This window comes from Typopeltis vanoorti, chromosome 2 (assembly GCF_054136105.1).
Source record: "Typopeltis vanoorti isolate ZY-2024b chromosome 2, IOZ_Tvanoo_1.0, whole genome shotgun sequence".
In the NCBI taxonomy this organism is placed as follows: Eukaryota; Metazoa; Arthropoda; class Arachnida; order Uropygi; family Thelyphonidae; genus Typopeltis; species Typopeltis vanoorti.
The window spans coordinates 83,305,555-83,327,075 of record NC_143550.1 but is presented as its reverse complement, the minus strand read 5'-3'; the positions used below and the strand labels follow the sequence as shown (position 1 = coordinate 83,327,075).

Sequence of the window (21,521 nt, the reverse complement as noted above, 5' to 3'; positions counted from 1 at the left end):
GTTTTACTTATTTACCCTCTCATGATCTCACCTTTCTACTTTTCCTAAACTAGCATTCAACTCAATAGGAAATCACGTGAATTATCATGAGATTATCAGACAAATAAAATAGATGCTTATTTACAGAATTGGAGCAGGATTTTTTTTTTTTTTTTTAATGCTGATGTGTGGAATTTTCGGAGGCGATTGTTTACTAACTTATACCTGATGTGGACTTAGTGGAATGCTTCTTTTCTTTTTACAAATTGTACGTGATTTCCATTCTTTTCATCAGTAATAATACCAAGTGTAACGTAATGGAAAATGAAACAGCTTTCCTCCAGCAGGATGTTCCAAAGAAAGATCGCGATATTGTGCATAAGTGGGGCTGAACTAAGAACTCAAATGGCAATGTTTGTGTCATTAACTCGTAAGACAAAATAAACTGATGAATATATTAATTCTGATTAATACATTTATCAGTTTCACGTGGCAAACATGGAATTCTAAACTGGGATTTTATTATTACTGGTAGGTGATTTTTTTTATGGAACGTCTATTTTATTACGTTTGGAATAATTTTTCTTATTTGAAAAGTAATATAATTTAAAAAAAAAATTTTTTTTCACATTATAATCACAGTTTTAAATTAAAATTCAAAATATGACATATATTTCTAAATCATCTTCCAATCAGAGTTCATTCATATTAAAAATGTAACTCCTTATTGGTGAACTGAATTCAATCGGAAATAAGAGGCGAATGATGTGATTTTTATGCATCTATTTCCTGTCATTTATGTCACTTCGACTTATGAGATGACGAAGAACTCTTCCCTCGTAAAACCTTGCATGAATGTTTATGAATTTTCTCCTCGCGCATCCTGCTTCACTTTAGCCTTTTTCTTGTGAGGAGAGCTTTAAACACGTGAATCAATTGGTTGTTTTTCCTTGCTAAAGAACCATAAAAAGGTTCCCATCGCTGAACAGAGGCAAACACGTACACAAAATGTTTCCTTCCCTTAACTTCCTTCACATGCAAGAAAGTCTTGTCATGAGTAAAGTGAATATAACTCAATCTCGTCGATTTATATGAAGGAAGTGGATAGAGAAGAATGGTGAACAAATAATATTTTCCCTGTTTATTAGCTTGATTTATTTTCTTAAACTGATTGAAACTGATCAGAACTTCGTATTATCTGCTTCAAGAATGAACACAGATTTTTTAATTCAATTACCTAAAAAACTTATCTCATACACTCGCAAGTTTCTATTCCAGTTTCTTTTAGTAGCTTGCAGTGCAAACATTCTCATCATTATCTGTTGATTAAAAAAGCTGTGCACAACAACAGCAGTGTTTATTATTAAATATACTTTCATTGGGAATATTAACAGATAAAATAAAATTTTTTAAATAAAAAAAAAGGTTTTCACTGGTTGAGATCAACCTGAGCAACTACCGTTATCGCTGAGTGTATTATTGTAGCTGCTCAAGTTCACCTGTACACGAAGAGACAGAGAGTATTGGTTACTGGTATCCTTGAAATGCAATTAAAATGCTTGATAATAACGTGATATTTGCTCTATTAGTTTTAATCTCAGAGGATATCTGTTATAACAAATGATGAAGAAAGCCTTTAGGAGCCAGTGTGGTAAGAGTTTATTTATTGTAGCAAACTGACTAGTTTTGCCTTTTCTGTTTATCAGAATAGAGGTTACAATTATGTTCTAATTAATACTAATTGCTAGTATTAACTGTTGATAGAGACACAAACAAACTCCTTTTTCCATTAGCATGTGGCTTGTTTCATTTCGGGAATGCAAATGAAGAAATTGGAATTTTTTCAACGATCATAAATTGGAAATTAAAACAAAAAAAGTAATTCATATAATAAAGTTAAAAATAATTAGGTTTGTGTGTTTGATGAGCTCTTGTTGATATTGTGAAGTTTATTGATTGTACTTGGAAATGCTTCCTCTTAGTATGACTGTAATCTGATTTCACGTTTCTTAATGCTTCCTAAGTTTGTTTACTGTAGCTGACCTTAGACATTGCATTACTTGGTAGTCGTTAAGGATGCTCGATGGTGGGAGAAGCTGGAATTATACCCTTGGGAAGATGATTAACAAGTTGTTTGCCATTCTGGACGATGTCTAAAATTTCCTAGGTGAAAGCAGAGATTCTGTTTCTTAAAGCCTTTTATTGGTCATTTATTTATTAATAGGCAAATGAACGAAACCCAAATAACTTGGAAATTTCCGAAAACTTCGTTGTTCCATTGGAGCTTTAAATGAAACCTTAATGAATACGCGGCATTAAGTATTCGTAGCAAATGGCAATTATATCATTGTCTGCATGGTGTAACTGACTCTGGGACGTTTTTCTGCAGTACGAACTCGTAAACATATCAAATGACAAACAAATAACAGCCAGTGCGAGCCCGCACGAACACGTTATATAAATAGAAAAAAGTCTACAGTGTCCATCTTAAATTTTGAGAGTAGTCTTTTACAAAGTAGTCTTTTTTCAAATCATTTTATGGGGTTTATTCTACAGAATTTTATGCTGGAATAAAGAAATTCCTCACAATATTGACGAAAAGCGATCTCTTCTCACACAATACTTGTATTACTGCATACGATTAGAACCTATATTTCGAAATAACTTTTTAATAGTAGCTCATGTTTCCATGGTAACTTTAAGAAATACAATTGACTTTGCATTTTTTAAATTTACATTTTTTAATTTACCTTTCATTATTTAAATGAAAATCCTGCTTTTAAAATATGAAAAATTTTTCAGGACGATAAAATTTATCTTCCACCTGAAGACATTTTACAACTCCACAAGGCCACCTAACAGAGCTCTGCATTAAAATAGTAGATCTGAGTCTTCTCTAATATGGACTGAAATGGAAATTCGAAGTTATTTTTTAGTAGAAAATCCCTGTATATATAATTTCACTGAAATCTGTCCGGTGGTTTAGAATCCTTTAATGTTTTATTCTGTTATCCGCTTCTAAGAAACGCGTTCAAAAAACAAAAAAAAAAAGCGAAAACATCAGCAACAAACACGTTTTATGGTGCAACAGGAGTGTGTAGACTGCATAATTGATAAATAAATATTTAGAATGAAAATCTTGTAGGGTTTCAATTTAATCCATTGTAGGAGTCGTATTCTGGTCCCAGACAGACACTTTTCACCCTTCCCCGTACAACACAACATGAGGATATATATATATTCATGAGTACGGATTGTACTGACACTCACACACTAGAGAGAGAGAGACTCGTAGCATTTCTTGCATAAATTCATATTTTGTTTCCATCTATGCTGTGTTCCTGGCACTGAAGGTAAGTTGCCCCCAGTTTCTCCTTTGCTCAGAATTCATCGTTGACGAATAATAGCGACGTGCCCTGATGAATAAAGCAATAGCGAAAGGCAGAGGTACGAAAACAGACACATTTTCAATCCTTTCAGTCAGGAATTTCGTAAGAATATCTTTATCAGGATTTACACACTTTAATACTAGAAATTTTTTTGTCTCATAAAAAGTTTTAATTAGTTATTTTTAACCACAATTGAGTTAACTTCAAATTTCAATTGTATTTAAATTAGCGTTGGGGTGTCCGTTTAATTGTCGTACCCATACTTCAAGTTATAGGGCTCAACTCTTTTTTTTTTTTTTTTTTTTTTCCAGCGTGAGTGTGTTGAAGGTTAACGAAAACAAAACAAAACAAAATAACTGTGGGTGTTGCAGCTTTCAAGATTTCTTTTCTTTTACCGTACATAAAATGGTTTTTAGATACATGAATGCTTTTAAGCCGCTTAGACACTAATGATGCATTCTAGATATTTTTTTTCGTAATTTTTATAAATTACAAAAAAAAAACAAAAAAACTGTAAAAGTGATATTAAAAATGCTTGGTAGATAACTAATCAATACCTTGTTGAAAAGAAAGAAAAAAGATAGACTCAATTTTTTTTTATTTTTTCACTCATCATTAAGTTTGCCTTGAGTGCATAGTCATGCATTATTTATTTATTTTTATTTATTATTTTCCCCCCATTTAGAATGAGGTAAGCAAACTGTGTATTACCAAGTCAATTTTGATTAAGCTATAGCAATAGTATTGGAACCTTTTCACTTTTTTTTTTTGAAAAAATAAGTGAAAAGTTGCTGATAATCTGGTGTGTATTAATTCGTGTGGCTTTGAATGGCTATCATCTTGTAATCCTCACGCTTCTGAATTTGCTAATCCCTCGACAAAGTTATAACATTTTCATTGAATTAATCTCAGATAAGAAGAGCAAAAAATATCCGGAACACTAAACATCCGATAACGGCAAAGGGTTTAAAATCGAAACCTGTTGTCATATGATATTATTTACTTCAAGTATAATAAAAGCGTATAACCATAGCCGAATTTTAAGTTTTGGTGCAAGTGGACATTATTGTTCGTCATACAGATTTGCAACAGAGATTCTGAATCAACTTTTGCATGATCTGCCCGTTTTACTTGTGAAAGTTTGTAAAGAATTCCCCCCCCCCTAAAATTATGAATCATGGGAATACTGCTGAATCTATACTTTATAGTAACATGAATTTTACTTGTTAATTAGCAAAACAAAAACAAGTCGCTTATTGTATGGCAATGGACTTTTCTAACGTATTATGTTATTTTTAAAAATACTATAAATAAAAGTCTTGAATATTCGGTAAGTTGCTTATGTTACCTAGGAGTAAATATAGCATTACGACAACCGGGAAAAAATGACCTATACTGACTGATCGTGTTTTCAAAGTCGTGTCTTTTCTGGTTTGCTTGTATGGAAAGGCTTTCAGATAAAAGTTGATACCTAGTCTACCACCCAAGCATGATAAAAAATGTGGCTTTTTTAGAAAATATTTTATTACAAGACTATGTAAAGTACGTTTTAAATGAAAATATTTTCAGGTAATTTAGTGAATGAAAGAATAAAAAAAATCATTCGATTTTGACAAACATTTCATCATATGTGGAATTAGCGAACCATCCCTGAAATTGTTCTCCCCGATCAATATTTGGTATTTCTTCTGATCGATATCTTATATCTCGCAACGCAATCGCGTATCAAAAGGCACACACACACACACACATAGAGAGAGAGAGAGAGTTTATTACTCTTCTAGCATCTGTTGAGCTTTTACTATCTCGATAGCAGAGTGAGAGTCGGCAAACATGTGAATAGAGATCCGCGGTCGGACAGGATTTCACCGAGTGCTGTTCATTTACGAAGATGGTGACACTGATAAATGATTTGGACGCAATGACAACATTTTCACGTTGTAAAATGCCTTTAAAGTGGGATTAATGATAGTATGATTATTAGGTTTATATACCTAATGCGATGTGTTCGCCGAGATTTGAAGGGGAAACATAAGATGTCCCATACGGCATCCTGGTGTTCTATTAAATGATTAATCTCAAAACCATTCTATTAAAGAGAGAGAGAGAGAGAGAGGCATGCTTATAGCGAATCAACAACCTCAGTCACAAATTAAACTTTGATTTGTCAAAAACAGAACTTTCAAAATCTCTCTAACTTTACTTTCTTCACAAACCCACTTCACAAGTAACCTAAGGCGTAATCAACTCTACCACTCACGAATGAAAACGTATTTAGTCGTTTTAATGAAGCCCTATTAATTATTCACTTGTTCTAACTCTCTTTTTTTTAACTCCGTCATTAACATTAATAAATGTAGTGTGTGTTTATCAATCTTACAAGGAGCAAATGCTTTCGAGGTTGACAGTATTCAGAAGTTATCAGAATATTATGTGCAAAGTATCTGAAATGTCCTCGATCCCTATCAAGAAGTATGCTCTTGATGTCATAATGCATGACATTAAAACCCTACTTAAGTTTGGTTTTAAATGCTTTTTTTTTTTTTTTTTGGTTTTTCGTGTTACTGCGCATGCTTATTAGAACGTAGTGTTTGGATTCAAATTAAAACGTAGTATTTGGATAATGAAATAAAATTGAAAGACATCTTTAATTAGGATTTTCTTGTTACACAGAAAAGCACAGTGAAAATATTCTTTCACGATTTGAGTGGTTTAACTCTTAATTTCGAAAATTAAAGAAAAATCATCTAATACTAAACTCTATATCAACCTTGCAGACAGATTCATATACCGATCATACATATAACGTATCCTTTCAGTTAGCCTTAATAGCCATTTTACTCATTATAAGACTGAGTCTTCAGGTACCTTTATAACTAAATGAAATGTTTAATTTTCCAAATTAAGCAAATACATACAATATAAAATCAATATAACTTGACGCCTACTTCTCTTCGATTACATATTGCATATAGAAAAAATCTAGCAAGATATTAATATAAACACTTAGATAAGGTCGTTTTAGTTTTTAAAAATTAATTAAAAAATTTAATTAATTTTTAATCACATAAAAATTAATTAAATAATCACTTTTTTATGTGAATCTCATATGAAAAATTAGAATCCTATAGCATATTAGCACTGTAGGGTGGCGAAAGGTGAGTACTGTGGGAAACTTGTTCTAACCGATACTCTAATTTGTAATTTGTTTAATTAGAGTATCGGTTAGAACAAGGCTCCCACAGAAAAACGCAAGGAAATACATAAATATACTTGGTCAGCTAGATGATGCAAATCAGTAATTGACTACATTATCGCAAATTTTAAATTAGAGGAGTTAATTTTAGACGTAAAAGCATATCGAGGCTTTGAATTAAACTCTGATCATGGTATCAGCAAAAATTCGGTTTAAACCAAAGTGGCTAAAAATACATAAAATTGAAAATTTTTATCAACCTAGTTACAAAATTTCTTCATTACCGGATCCCCAGGTTAAATAACAATATCAAAAATGCACAAAGTTTAAAACAGAAACCACACATGAATTAAGTGACATAGAAGAGGAATGAGAAAATTTGAAACAAATTCTTACAAAAGCAGCAACAGAACTCTTAGGAATAAAGCGCAAATAGATTAGAAAAAGAGGACGAGGAGACCGGAACAAAGAAATAGAAAATATAATAAAAACAAAAAATAACAGTTACTGGAAATGGCAAAATTCTAAAACAATAGAAGCAGAAATAGAGTATAAAAGAAATAGTGCAATTGCAAAACGAGAAGTAAGGAAAAAACATGAGAAAGATGGAACAATTTCGTAACAGAACTAGAAAAGTTCTGTTACGAAATTGTTTTCTCTTCTTTTTCTTCTTAGCGTGGATATTACGTCACCTGGTCTGAAATTCATGATAGGAAGAAGAATAGAAGATAAATGCTTTTTTTTCTATTTTACAAAATATTAATCCTAATGGGCTTAACTACGATTCCAAATCAAATCCAACCATGAGGACACAAATATAAACACAGTATGAAAGTTCACAGTTTTAACAAATGAATTATTATATTAAATCATATTATATATGATCATTATATTAAATAATTTTAGTAGGGTTATTGGATGCATATGGCCCTGCGACAACTTTAAGAAAAAAAATCTGATCTTCGAGCGGAAAAGGTTAGCACCACTACGCCGAAGGAGCAAACCACTTTTAAACATACATTAATATATTGCATTTGTATCAGCGCCGTAACTTATAGGGTAGCATTGTAAGCAACCAGGTTAAAAATATCATCATGTATCTGTGATAAAGAATTTGAAGAGAAATACATTTCGATTTTTTAAAAATGGCGTAGTACGATTTCGGCAAAGAAATATTTCCATTTGATTTTCGATAGTGTCTGGTCTCTCTTTTCCTTATTGTTTTCCAATGATTATTTTATAATTGTAGAAATATCTTAGTACGAAGTCACGAAAACCTTGGCTGAACATTAAACACATATCCGCATTGCCATGGAGATTGTTTTTTGATCTTATCCTATATTAAAAATAATGTTACTTCGCTTTCACGGGTTTGAAGTTATAGCTTTGCCTACTGACTGAAACAAAGGAAATTTTTTATTGATATGAACAGATGACACGGAATTCTTTCGAGATCTCTCTCTCTCTCTCTCTGTGTGTGTGTGTGTGTGTGTGTGTGTGTGTGTGTGTGTGTGTGTGTGTGTGTGTGTGTGTGTGTGTGTGTGTGTGTGTGTGTGTGTGTGTGTGTGTGTGTGTGAGAGAGAGAGAGAGAGAAAATCACAAAAGCTTCAAGTTTCAGAGAGAGAGATATATACGTTAATTCTGACTCTAGAAACCATTCCCAGTCAGTAATATCATATAAACATAAGATTATTTTCAACGCTTGCAGATGTCGATGCGTTCAGAGACAACTCAGACTAGTACTATTTTAGCTAGAAAATGGTCAGCCAGATGTGTATGCGTATTACAAACGTTATTGAAAGTGCCTGTGAGTGTACAGTCCCCATTTCCCAACCAAGAATAGCAGATCGGATATTTTCTGTATTGCTTTTGTAATGACAACACAACTTCTGCTATTGAAGAATATTGGCAACGATTAATCCTACATCGACGTGTGTCCAGTAATGTTGACCAACAATTTGCGAGAAAAAGTTCTTATCTCAGAGTGTGCATAGTCTGTCTGCTAAACGACCAGTATAATCGAGTACGGATGACCAGGAAAATATGTTTTAAATTACACAGATATTTATAATAATAATCATCTGAAACGTATCCTCAGGGGTGTAGGATATTATGATAGTACTTCATAAAAAGGTTATATTATCACTAACTTCATATCGAAAATTTTTCTCTAAATTAGTCTGTTACCTGTCAGTACTCCAATGTTGTCAAATATTGCATTTTGTTCCTATAGAACAATACTAACTGAATCGATCTACCTAGACTTTGGTCTTCCGGTAGGTCTTTTTCCTGCCATCTTCCCATCAAACGCTTGTTTTGCTAACCTTTCCTCGCTCATTCTATTTAAGTGGCCATGATTAGCTCTGCTGACACATTCCTGGATGCTAATAATGTCAAGTTCCTTTCTAATATTTTAATTTTAAATATGATTCTGCCATTGATGCTATCTGTTCACTCCCCTAATCTTTCTCAAAACCCTCATATCCGTGGTGTTCAGTCTTTGATCAAGTGCTTTATTTCTAACCCAACTCTCAGATACATAACTTAAAACTGTTTTAAACACTGTCTCGTATATTTCTAGTTTGGCGTTTTGGCTAATTTCGCCCTTATTCTATATAAATATTCAATTTTGTTTTCAAATAACTCCCCACCATAATCCATACCGCCTTTTCTTAATCTGTTGTCTATTTCCATATTTAATTTGCCAACTTCATTAAAATTGTGTTTAAATAGATGAAATGTTTTACTCTTCTGTAGGTTCACCTCACTGCACATCTTTAATAGTACTGCTGGCCAAAGAGAGGCCCATATTAATCACATCCATCCATTGATCCAAATGTCTTGAACCTTGGTGCGTATTAAAAACCGTTGGAAATGATTTCTCCTATTGGCTTAATACGCACTCCGGTTTATCCTCGCATTTTATTAACTGACGAAAAAAAGATCCGTTACTCGCGATGGAGTTTCATTCACACACACACACACACACACACACACAAGAGAACTTTTTTAACGTCGTTTATTCTGTATTGTTGACGATTACTTCACATAATTATATTGTTCCGCCAGGTGTCACTGATGTCGTATTTTTTAAAAATAATTTCTTGTTATCTTTAATTTAGAGTAATATTAAGTGAAAAGTTTTCAATATTTTTCTTAATCTACAGTATTGTAATAATAAAATGACACACCTTTTTGCTACTTGCATATGAAAAATATATGAATTTTGCGTTATTTAAACTTGGGTATTTCTTCTAGGTCTGGCACCAATCGATGTAAATAATGAATAATGAATTAAAATACATTTATGGAAAGTTAGGTTAAAAACATGAATTTAAAAACCAGCAATATGACATCCTAATGTTTTACAATATTGTATTGTGGGAATTTTATTGTTGTCAGACAATTTTTTTACTTAGAAAGCAGCATTCTAGGATATACCAAAATTTTGGCTAGGTAATGTAGACCCATATTCCGTAATATTTATTAGAGGGAGATAAAATTCTGTCTATTTTAACGCCGAGAGTTTTTTTTTTTTTTTTTTAAACGGTTCCATCCTCTTACTTCAATGTGGTCTTATAGTCAATTGCTGGGATGACTGGAGAGCAATCCCAGGCAGAGAAGGCCAACTCAAGGAGTTAACCCAGATAAGGCAGTTAACCCAGGTCTCGGACTGCAGAGGATTCTCCGCAGTTTTGGATTCTCTGGATTTTTCCTTAAAACACTAAAACATTTCGGTAGTTGAGTTGTAAATGCATCGCGGATTTAACTTTTGTAATGCGTGAGTTTATGCTTTCGCCACTTCAGATGGAGGTTATTATTCTAGTGGAAAGCCTACAACAACAACAACAACAACAACAACAACAACAATAATAATAATAATAATAATAATAATAATAATACTTTCCCGAGTTCGTGTAGTCAACGGAAGTTTACTGTTGTAATAATTAGTTATTTTATCCACAGCCAACACCCAAATATTTTATGCATTGCGATGTATGTTACATAGAAAATTACTAATATAGTTTGAAATCCTTGTACATTTTATATGCATTTTTTAGTTGGAAGTAAAGAAAAATGCTTTCCAGTTGTAGTTGTGCACTGCGTAACTAACTGCCATCAGTCTAAAATCTTGCGATCTTTCATACATTGCACAAAATGATGCGACAGATAAAACAAGTAGATGTATTTGCCAAATGACAAATCCATCTACTTGTTTTATCAGTCACATCATTTTGTACAATAAAGCTATAATAAAACGGAACTATAAATAAATATACATTTCTGAACTATATAAATGCATGTAAATATTATAAAATAATTGCGCATACATAAAAGAATTTAATATTTTGCGATATTTTGGAGCATTTTTAAAAATTATTCCAACACCAAAAACTTTTGAAAATCAAAATGTTCTTAGTTGAAAATAAAATCAATTACGAACAACAATTGAAAATCTACTGTGTATCGCGTATTCTAAACAGAACACAAACAAAAGCACAAACAGCCCTTTTAATGCGTTCTTAATGCTAATCAATTAAATCGTGGCTTTGGAGCACAATAGACTTTAATATTCAACATAAATTGTTGCGCCATTTAATAATTAGCTGAAAATTAAACCATCTGCAAATGACACTTATAAACGTCAACACTTGCAAAGCTGCTTTGAATCACAGTTCTTCGACCAGGTGTGTGTGTGTGTGCCATCCAGTTAGCGTAAGGTAGATAAAATACTACCACTTTCTCTATGACGCGACGGACTTCTCTTTCGGATTAAACCAGTTACTGTCTCCCCCTAAGATAAAAGATGCTGCACGTTCAACGTCATCGAAACTCCGCTTCAACACTGCATGCAACGTTTCTTAGTTAAAATTCATTGCGTTGTTCATAAGAAGATGCGACGTCATGTCCATGGCGTCACGGCCGAACAACGTGTCCTACGTACTATAACAAGGATTGTTATCTCCGTGATGACGTCACCATATTCTTGAATAGAAACTTTTCATGAAAACCTAATAGAGTTTGGTCGAAACTTTCGAGTTACTGATAACGAAATGATCTGCAAAATGTGACATCTTAAATGAACGTGAATCGAAATGTATTATTAATATAATATGTTTACCCACTAGGGATACGAGAAGTTTGACAAGAAGTAGATAATGAAATACCTTATTAGTCACCGAAGAAGAAAATAATGTCATACACCTATGTCTGTATACCCATTGCGATATTTACTGGCAGTAAACGAATATATAAATATATGCAAATGAACAAAAAAACTGTAAAAAAATAAAGATTTTATTTATTTGCAGAACAAATGGAAATATGTTCATGTAACATAGCATTTTTTTTTGTCTTATATGATTAATAATTCTAATTAATTTTGATTTATTTCTGATATTTAGTTTAGAAATAATTTCATTAAAATACACTCAGTTTATCATAATGTGTAGCGCTGTTTGGGAAAATTTCAATTTTTGGCTCCTGAACTCGTCTCTTGTTTCTCTTGGGTGTGTACAGAGGTCGCTGTGAATATATAACGTATTGGGTAAACCTTACCTTCTCACTGTTATGATAGCATGCTATAGCTAATCGGAAAGCAACTGTTAGAACTCACACAATGCTGTGAATAGATGGCACTGTGTTTAAACAATTGATATTCTTAAAACGTTTTAGTGAGATATTAGTTGCACGTTTTGAACATTAGTCATGGTTTGGAATAAGACTAGGCCTAAATTTGACTTTTAAAGCAAGAATTTTTTCCGGTTTTTCTCCTAATCATATCGTAGAATCAATATTATGATACTGTGGTTGCGTTATGCCTCACAATGAAATTTTGAAATTTTTTATTTTTTCATTAGTTGTACATGTGTAATGAAATTTTTTCATTACACATGTACAACTAGTCTTTTTATTCCTGTGTTAAGGTGGTTTCCTCGGCAAATGTTCGTTTAGAAATACACCCTCTATCCAAAAAAAAACGAGCCTTTCAAAAATAGAAGAAACTAATGACGCCACCTAAGATGAAAAGACGCCACCTGTTGTATCTTCTTTGTTGTCGAAAGCGACAACCTTCATCAGTGTTGTGTCAACTGTTTATGACATTTGTTTCATTAGAAGCCGAGATATAGTGACAGTGTGTTTTGACGAACGGTCGGTCGTCACGAAATTCATGCTGTACGCGACGAATTCTCGCTATCAATCGCTTCAAAACTTCGAGATAAAATCACCATTAACCGTTTGGCCAGGTGGAACGAATTCTTTGTGGATAATGCCTTTGGAATCGTAGAAACAAGTCAGCATTGTCTTTACTTTTGACTTCTCCAAGCGACTTTTTTTCGGATGCCCCCCTCTTCTGGTGGTCTCCACTCAGCACTCTGGCACTTTGTTTCGGGCTCCCACGTTTCGTCACCAGTAGCTATCGTTTCAAGGAAGTTTGAGTCCGTACGAGCGGTTTTAATGAGATCCTTGCAATGTTCAATTCGATACATTTTTTGGTCGTCGGTCAACTTGTGGGGAACAAATCGCGAATTCAATTTACGAAGGACCAAACTCTCAGTCAAAATGTTGTGTACGGTTGATTTTGGAATCTCCAATTCAACTTCAATCAATCTCACGGACGATTTCGTGTTTTCTTTGATGAAATCAGTCCAGTTTTTGGACGGCCCGGATTTTCGTCGTCCTCAAGCATCTCATGACCACTTTGAAATCGCTTAAACCACTCGTAAACGTGAGTACGGGATAAACATTCACCACCGTATGCTTTTTGAAGCATTTGATGCGTTTCAGTAAACCTTTTACCAAGTTTAATACAAAAGTTAATCGCAGCACTCTGTTTGAAACTCATTTTCGACCGTTCATCAAAAACGCTGTCACTCTTGGCACTATAACTCGGCTTCTAATGAAACAAATATCATAAACAGTTGACACAACACTAATGAAGGTTGCCGCTTTCGACAATAAGACGATACAACAGTTGACGCCACTAGTTTTTCTATTTTCGAAAAGTTCGGTTTCTTTTTGGACAGAGGGTGTATTATCCATGCAGATGATAAATGTGACTGTGGTGATTCGACGACAATAGATATACATTTTATAGATTTGTGTCATTCCCTTGTTTGCCGTCTTAAGAAATTAGAACTTTCAAGATGCTGTCTATACGACTTGTAACTGCTTTGGAACCTGTGTCAGATTATGTTCATTACTACTGCGTCATAACTCTCAACTTCATGGCAAACTGCTTGAGTATCGTGTGAAGATTTTTGTCATGTGGAGAGAGAGAGAGAGAGAGAGAGAGAACGGGAAGATGGTTTATGACAGTTCTCTATAAAAGGGTGAAGGTCTTAATCTCGCACTGATCGACGAAAGCCCTCCTAAAGACATCAACAAACATCTTTAATCACAGTAAAATTCGAACATACAACCTGTAAGCAACAAAGCACAGACGATGTCGTCCACTCGTCATGCATCAGATCTTCTGCCTTTCATGTTGTTGCAGAAGACCAATTTGGAGTTGGGCAGCAAATGCAGAGAATCAGCATTTGCTTGAGGTGGTGGAATAGTTCTTGAACTTAGTAGGCATCAGTGGCAGAGAGAATTCTGAAGATACACGCTGAAACGTGTGTTACGAGAGTTTCCGTAGAATTCTGGATGATTTTGTGATGTCATAATGTCGAAAATCTTCTACCAATTAGTTCTCGCTGATTGCTCTTGTAGGTATTGCTACTTTCCTCTGAGTTTTTGAACAGAATGGAGGTTTAAATGTAAATTTTCTCTTCCGTTTCTGACTTCGGAGGTCTTCTGTGATTATTATTCCAAATAGAGGATATAAGGAATTGGTTAGTTGTGATGCTTCTATTTGAGTGAGAACAAAGGCTTCGTGACAATATGTAATAGAGATGAACCGGTGAGTGTATGCTTAGATTGCATATTTTTCTAGAATTAAAGTATCTTTGGTAGAATTTAGATAGTATGGATGCGATGTTGCACTGGCCATTTAGAGGACTAAAGATAGCGTTAGTTATATTTTTTGTTTGTTTGTTTGTTGTTGTTTTATGTGTTCGGTAGTAGTAATATCATAATTTTGTTTCACCTGGAGAGGTCTTAAGGAAAAAGAAGACAATTCTTAAGGACGTTGTTTAACATATAGAAAATGTAATGAGTAGAAAGTCAGTTCATTTTTTTTTTTTTCTGGAAGAATGTTGCGATGGCTGTTCGAATCTGATGGAAGAACTCATCAGCGGCCGTTAGTACTTGGAACGTATGCTAGAACATATGAGTAGATATCTCGTTGATGATTAGTTTTCTTGCCTTCCTTCTTCCCAGGGAAAAGGTTGATCGTATGTGGTTTCGTTTGCATAGTCCGTGTCTGGAGTGGTTGCGCAGCTGATTCCAACTGATGATTGGAGTATCGGTAAAGGGAACACCTAGAATTTTTTTCTCTTCATTTTCACCGACTACAATTGATTGGAGAGCATACTCGGTTTTTAATCTCCTGGACGTATGTCATATATTTTGAAGAGTTTAATTTTTGCAGTAAAGAGTTGTGCATATAGCTTATGCGCCATGTGAATCATTTCCATATCATTTCTCAATGTGCATTTCTGTGTTATGATGATCTGACGTAATCAACGCTTGTGCTGAGTATGATCTTAGGATGCAGTTCTGTTAGTTCTATGGCTTCGTTTGATTGAAGTTTTTCGAGAAGAACTCAGTGGTTAGTGTCTACAGTTATCCACAGAGAGAGAGAGAGAGAGCTTCTCTTCCCCCCCCCCCTCTCTCTCTCTCTCTCTCTCTCTCTCTCTCTCTCTCTCGCGCGCGTGTGTGTGTGTGTGTGTGTGTGTGTGTGTGTGTGTGTGTGTGTGTGTGTGTGTGTGTGTGTGTGTGTGTGTGTGTGTGTGTGTGTGTGTGTGTGTGTGTGTGTGTTTCTTTATAGAAGAAAAGAAAAGCCAACCAAGTGAAAACTTTTGATATTCGAACTGTGTCACTAACTTATTTATGCTAACAAGGTTCCAAAGGATAAAATCTCTTGCAAAATCGTGTCGAGATTGACCTACGTGTTCGGACCATTATTCGCATATAACCTATAGCTACGCCTACTCGTGTCTGAATATTAGACGCAATCTAAACACTTACGCCGATCAAGCGCGCAACAAACTACCGCGCCAGTGCGCACACGTGGAAGCACACCGAGTGGCGGATATAAAACCCTTAGCGCACAAGGGGAGAAGTTCAACCACGCAGCATCACAAGGAAGTTGAACATCAAAGCGGCTAATTCAGTAAGTGTCCCTTTGTTCGCAAAAGATTGGAGGAAACGTCAACGTTTTACCAAGCAGAGAAAGGTAGAATTTGAGTTTTATGGTCGTTGTCATTTTTTTTTCTTTTGTTTTGACACTTTGCACAATACCCATAATGTGCAGAAGTTTTAAGAATAGTTGGAAGAGAAGCAGATCTTTCTAATGTCTATAAAGAGGTTCACTCATGCTATTAAAACCGTTAATGTTTTCATCTGATTTAAGATTGTTGTCATTCGAAATGCTCGAAGTGTGGCGCTAATGTTATTTTTCATTGTTAAATTACCGGTTATCGGTGATTTGTATTGTTACCCTTTAAATTTTTGTTTAAACAATGTTCATTTTAACTTCGTTTTGTAAGTCTCCAGTTAATCATCAGTTAAGCATGTTTTGATACTCTTTATCAGGATAGGTAAGTGGGGAAAATTAAACGTTGATAACTATTTTTATACTGCTAAAATATAGTATAAAATCCCCTTAATTGTCGTGAGTGTGTATTGTTCAGGAGGTAACTGGAATTAATTCGTAGGATGTTATATCAAAGTGCCAACGATTTGATTTTGAGGCAACCCCATTTGTATTATGCATCTCAATAACTCCTGTTTTGGTTGCTTTGCTTTTTTTGTTTTCCTGATGAAAAAATCACGTGCATCTATGAGAGGTTCATGTCACTTTATGTGCTTATTTCTTCCATAAAATGTTTTATCTGTAAAATGTGATTCCTTTTTTGTTTCTTATATTTCTTTGATAGATAACTTTCTTCTCCTGTTGTATCCTGATAGAAAAATATTTACTTTAATCGTAGTCCAATATGGAACGAGAAAGAAGTATTTTGAAAGAGATAGACCTGACCTAATTTAAGTTTTTATTTGCTTTCTAAAATCCTCTAAATAAACTAAGAGCGTGCTTATTTTTCACTTTTATTCCATCATGTGAATCAGTTTAGTGTTGATGAGATGAAAGCTCTTGATGTCAAAGAAATGTTTATTTTAGTTCACTCAAGGGACCTAGGGTTTTGCTTTCTCACGTCTCCAAAACATTTGATTCTGTCCGCTACACATTCCTTCTGAAAATCCTCTTGTCCTTCTACACTCTACAATTAGAATCCACTTTCCACTGTGGCGTGTTTTTTTGCCTCGGAATGGAAGGTGTTTTTCCTTCAACATTCTCTTCCAGTGCCAAAGTATCTCAAAGGATCACCGACAGCAAAATCATTCCCATTCAAAGCTTTGCCAATAACTGCATATTTTTGTCTTTGTAGCATCTCGCAATGCGAAAACAAGATCAATATGCCAATCCTAAAATAATTCTTCAACTGGGAAAAAATAACCGTGTCAACGTTAATTCCTCGTGACTCTCACTTTTGTTTATAGAAAAAGGATGAGGATTTCTTTATGCATGATTTTATATTCTCTAGCATATCTACTTTCACCAGGAAACTCGTGAAACTAGATATGCTGGATTGAAATTTCTTGAAACAATAATCACGAGGTTCGCTTGGATTCCCTCTTCTACTCTGAGTGTTTTTCTCTAGGGGTAAAAGATGTTTACATTTTACAAATCATTGAGTAGTCCGGTGAGGGAATACGACTTCCAGATTTCGAGAGGCGCTACGGACACCTCCTGGCAACTCTCTTGAACGGGGAAAAATTAGATTGATTTAATGTTTGCGCTCTTACAGAATTATTCGCTTTCGTACGGATGCCCAATTTCTGCTTTGTTTTTGGTCATTAAATATTAAACCCTGAGTGTAGAATAATTTTTTAAAACATTTTCTTTAAAATTATATATATCTTTTGTATATTTATTTATTTTTTACATAGTCCGAAACCTTGCTCTACAAACCAAACATGAACAGCGTGGTAGTCTCACATCGGGCGATGAAATTCATCTTCCACCTAAAGGTTAGCATATTCACTCTCCAACCAACTGTTTGCGGCTCGAATCTTCGAATCCCACTGTGGACACGGATGTTTGTAATTCGAAGATTCAAGCCGCAGCCTGTTAATTGGAGAGTGCATATGCTAACCACGTCGGCGAAGATGATTCAGCTTTTGCATTTTCTCCATTTTCCTCAAAGTGGAAAATTATAAGTTCCTCATCGTCAGTACACAGTCCAACCTTGAACTCGCTGCACTAACTCTTCCTCCTCTGCATTCATCTTTGAGATCTTTCTTCTGCCACAAGTTTGTCCATCTGTATTTCCCAGCATGCAATTGTTTAAGACACGCATCAACAATCTTCTCTGTTTATCTAATACTATCGACAGCAGGGTGTATATTGAAGGTTTCACTTCGTGGATATGATTGCCGTGAAAATATAAACAAATTAAAAACCGAAAGCCATATAAAATATGAGATTAAGGATCTAGTTCGACAACCTTCCCAATATTTGAATGAAATAGTGAAATTATGAATTATCATATATATGTAAGTGATTTCAGTTCGATTTGAAAGAACTGCATTTTTCCGTTTTAGTTTATTAGGAAAATTGCGAAATTACTGACACATTATGGAAGTGGAATTCGCTGACATCGAGTGACATATTATTTAAGGTTGCCCACGATCCTCAGGATAAATTAAAATATTATTATCCAAAGAACGGAAACATTTAATATGCACAACGCATTCATGATACATTGTCATTTCTTTTCAGAAAGAACAATGCTAATAAACATATCTATTTTGTGCACATTTCTGTGTTTTTCGGTGGGACTTATTTTGTGGTGTTTGTGCTTCGGACTTTCATGCGTTGAACAATCCTACCCCTCATTTTCTGGACTCGTTTCTAAAAATAAAAGTCTACGTTTTTATGTGAATTTGAATTCCACTCATCAAAGGTCTTAAACGTGCATTAGAATTAATACTGTGGATTAGTTAATAATAAGATAATCCAGAAAAACGTAAAAAAAGTTCTAAATATGGAACCTTTTTTTCACAAGTCACTTCCGGCTTCCAGTACACAGAGATGAACTTCATCTTCCACGTTACTGCATTCAAAAATCATTCATATCTACTGTAGCATTCGAACTCATCTTCTTGGTAAGAAATTGCCGGCCTAATTGGTCGAGTGGACTGTAAACAATCCACCCCACCAATCGAGGCGGCAGTTTTTTTTTTATTACTTCTAGCCGATGTCCTAGTCCAAACGAATTTACCTCCTTCATTCTTCAATTAACAATTTAATCGATGCTAATCATTTGCCTCAAACAAACAAAAGTACATAAAAGCAAGCATGTCAAAAATATACCTTACTCAAGTGGAGGTTCCAACAACGATCTTATAAGGTTATACGACATTTCTTTCGTTGTAAACTACCTTCGAAGTTGTTTTGAACATTTCTGTCATCTATGAAATAACTCATGAGCAATATTTTATAAATTATGTGACTAGTCAAACGGAGTGACCCACCTAAATTCAAATACTGTTGAGCACTGTGACTAACAGCCACAAAACAAGATGCAGTTCAACTCGAAAGACAGAGATTAGTATCTAAGAAAGGTAGAGTGGAAACTCTCTTTCCATTTGTATGTTAAGTGTATTTGTTCTAGAGTCAGTTGCTCGTTGGAACCATTCGGCGAAGGGGAAAAATCCTGAGGCTAACTCTCTTTTGGGTGAAAAGTCTTCGTAAATATTCCTTGCTTTCTTGATAAGATTTCGACCAGAATCTTACGTAACCAAACGATGCTTTCTTCCAAGTGTACTGCTGAGACTTTCTTAAATTCGATATAAAAATATTGACAAATGCAGTTTTTCTTTCAAAATTATCTCTCGACGGTGTGTTATGTTTTAAGCCTTAACTTGAATCCTTATGGTTCAGGGATTAGCTTCATCTCATCACATTGCCCAGGAATAAGAGACTGCTTATGCTATGTCAGACTTTGAAGTAATGAAATTTAACAACTAAACATTTATCATCTTACGCAAGTGGTCACAGAATGCGATTTCGTTCCATCCATTGAACAAGCATTTTCAATAAATAAAATTTCTTCTTACTAGAGATTAATTTGAAATTAAAAACGCTAATCACATTATTCGAAACATTAGTTATGCGCAATGAAAACCTAAAATTCCCTTTTTAAATTCTTTATTAAGTAACAAGTGGAAGTCGATAAGTGCAAATTACGTGAATGTTCCTCTTTGGTGCCCAAAGACTGTGATATCGGGAAATCAAATTCAATCAAAACACGTTTCTTTTTTTTCATTTAAAATAAACTTTTCGAAGTATTATTAAAAGTAGTTAAATTATTGAAAATAATTTAAAGCAAGTATGTTAAAAGTAAGTGGATAATTTGTTTAGACTCCTTGGCACAAAGGTGATGAAGTTGGAGCATTCCCATAAGCCTAAAGATCAAGAGTTAACTCATCATGGGGTGGATAACCGATGGTGTCGTAATCATACGGAGAGGGTGTGGTGTGCAGTTATCACGTGTATCCCTGACTAGCCCGGGATCTAAGTTCAATTGTACAAACATCCAATAATGTGACTCTTCCGATTAATCATCCCGTAATCCGCGTTCTATCTTAGGTGATGACCTAACTTCCATCTGAGATGGGTGTACGATGTCTTATTTTTCCGACAGCGCTACGGAGACGCTGTTAATGCAACGAGCGATGATGTCCTTATGAGCTTCTCCAGGTCATTTCGGAAATATTCAGTTGGTTAAGATGTGGGATTTCAGCGAGCTAGCGCACGTCCAGAACCAGATTCGCACACGTGCTTGAGCGAGCAGAAGGATTCTCCTGTTGAAAAATTCGACGCCATTCACCAGAGAATTGTCTCATCGCAGTAAGACAATTTACCGCATTACGCAAGATGCCAGTATTATGCTACTCCAGCCGTTTTAATGTTGTTAATAGCGGAACCTTCATAGTAGAAATGTGTTCCCATACTCATTCACTTCTGACTCAATGTTTTGCATTTGGACATCGCAGTCCCTTTGAAAGATCCTTCAGATCCGTTCTTCCATCACTGAAAATATTAACAGAAAGAAAATTTCTTCAGAGAAAACATTTTCATTCCTATGAAGAGTTCAGTTGATCCACACACAACATCATTCTAACTGTCGCTAATCGACATTTGTGATTACGAGTTTCTAGGTTGCAGTTCTTTCACAAAATCCCTGTTGATAGTGTTTTGCCTACTGGCCGCAACAAAGTTTTCTATTTTGTCCCCATTTCTTTGAATCATGAATAATTTCCGCCGCAAAGCAATTAAGTGCGATTCTGTTTACACATGGGAAGCGATAATTTTGGACCTCTTCTTTAAAAATATCCGGTCAGTGAAAAAAATGGAGAGGGAGTACACACACATATAATATATATATATATATATATATATATATATATATATATATGAAAAGATATATAAACGTAATAAACATTTATTTATTTATTTATTTTAATATAGAAAGGCAGAGCACGAATATGTATTATTATTTTTAAAAACTCATTCCCTTTGCTTTCCCTAACATTTACTAAATCGCTGTACAAGCTTCTTAAATCCTAGAGAAGAACTTTTTAAATTCTTTTTACGTTGACATCCGCTGAAATAAACGAGAAAGTTTCCGAAACTTTTCTTTGGCATATACACTTTTCACTATAGCGTGCTAACAGATATTCTTAAATGAAAGGGATTTAATCCCTTCTAATAATAAAGCTGA

At 34.4% G+C, this 21,521-nt stretch overlaps 1 protein-coding gene across 2 annotated transcripts in view; it reads left to right on the top strand.

Annotated features, from left to right (window-relative positions):
* Positions 1 to 220: 220 nt before the first annotated feature.
* LOC150109216 (uncharacterized) overlaps positions 221 to 21,521 on the top strand; it is a 53,812-nt gene continuing 32,511 nt past the window's right edge. For both annotated transcript variants that reach the window (XM_090406329.1, XM_090406338.1), the window contains exon 1: positions 221 to 510. The gene's annotated coding sequence lies outside the window, so the exon portion shown is untranslated. The remainder of the gene's footprint in view (positions 511 to 21,521) is intronic.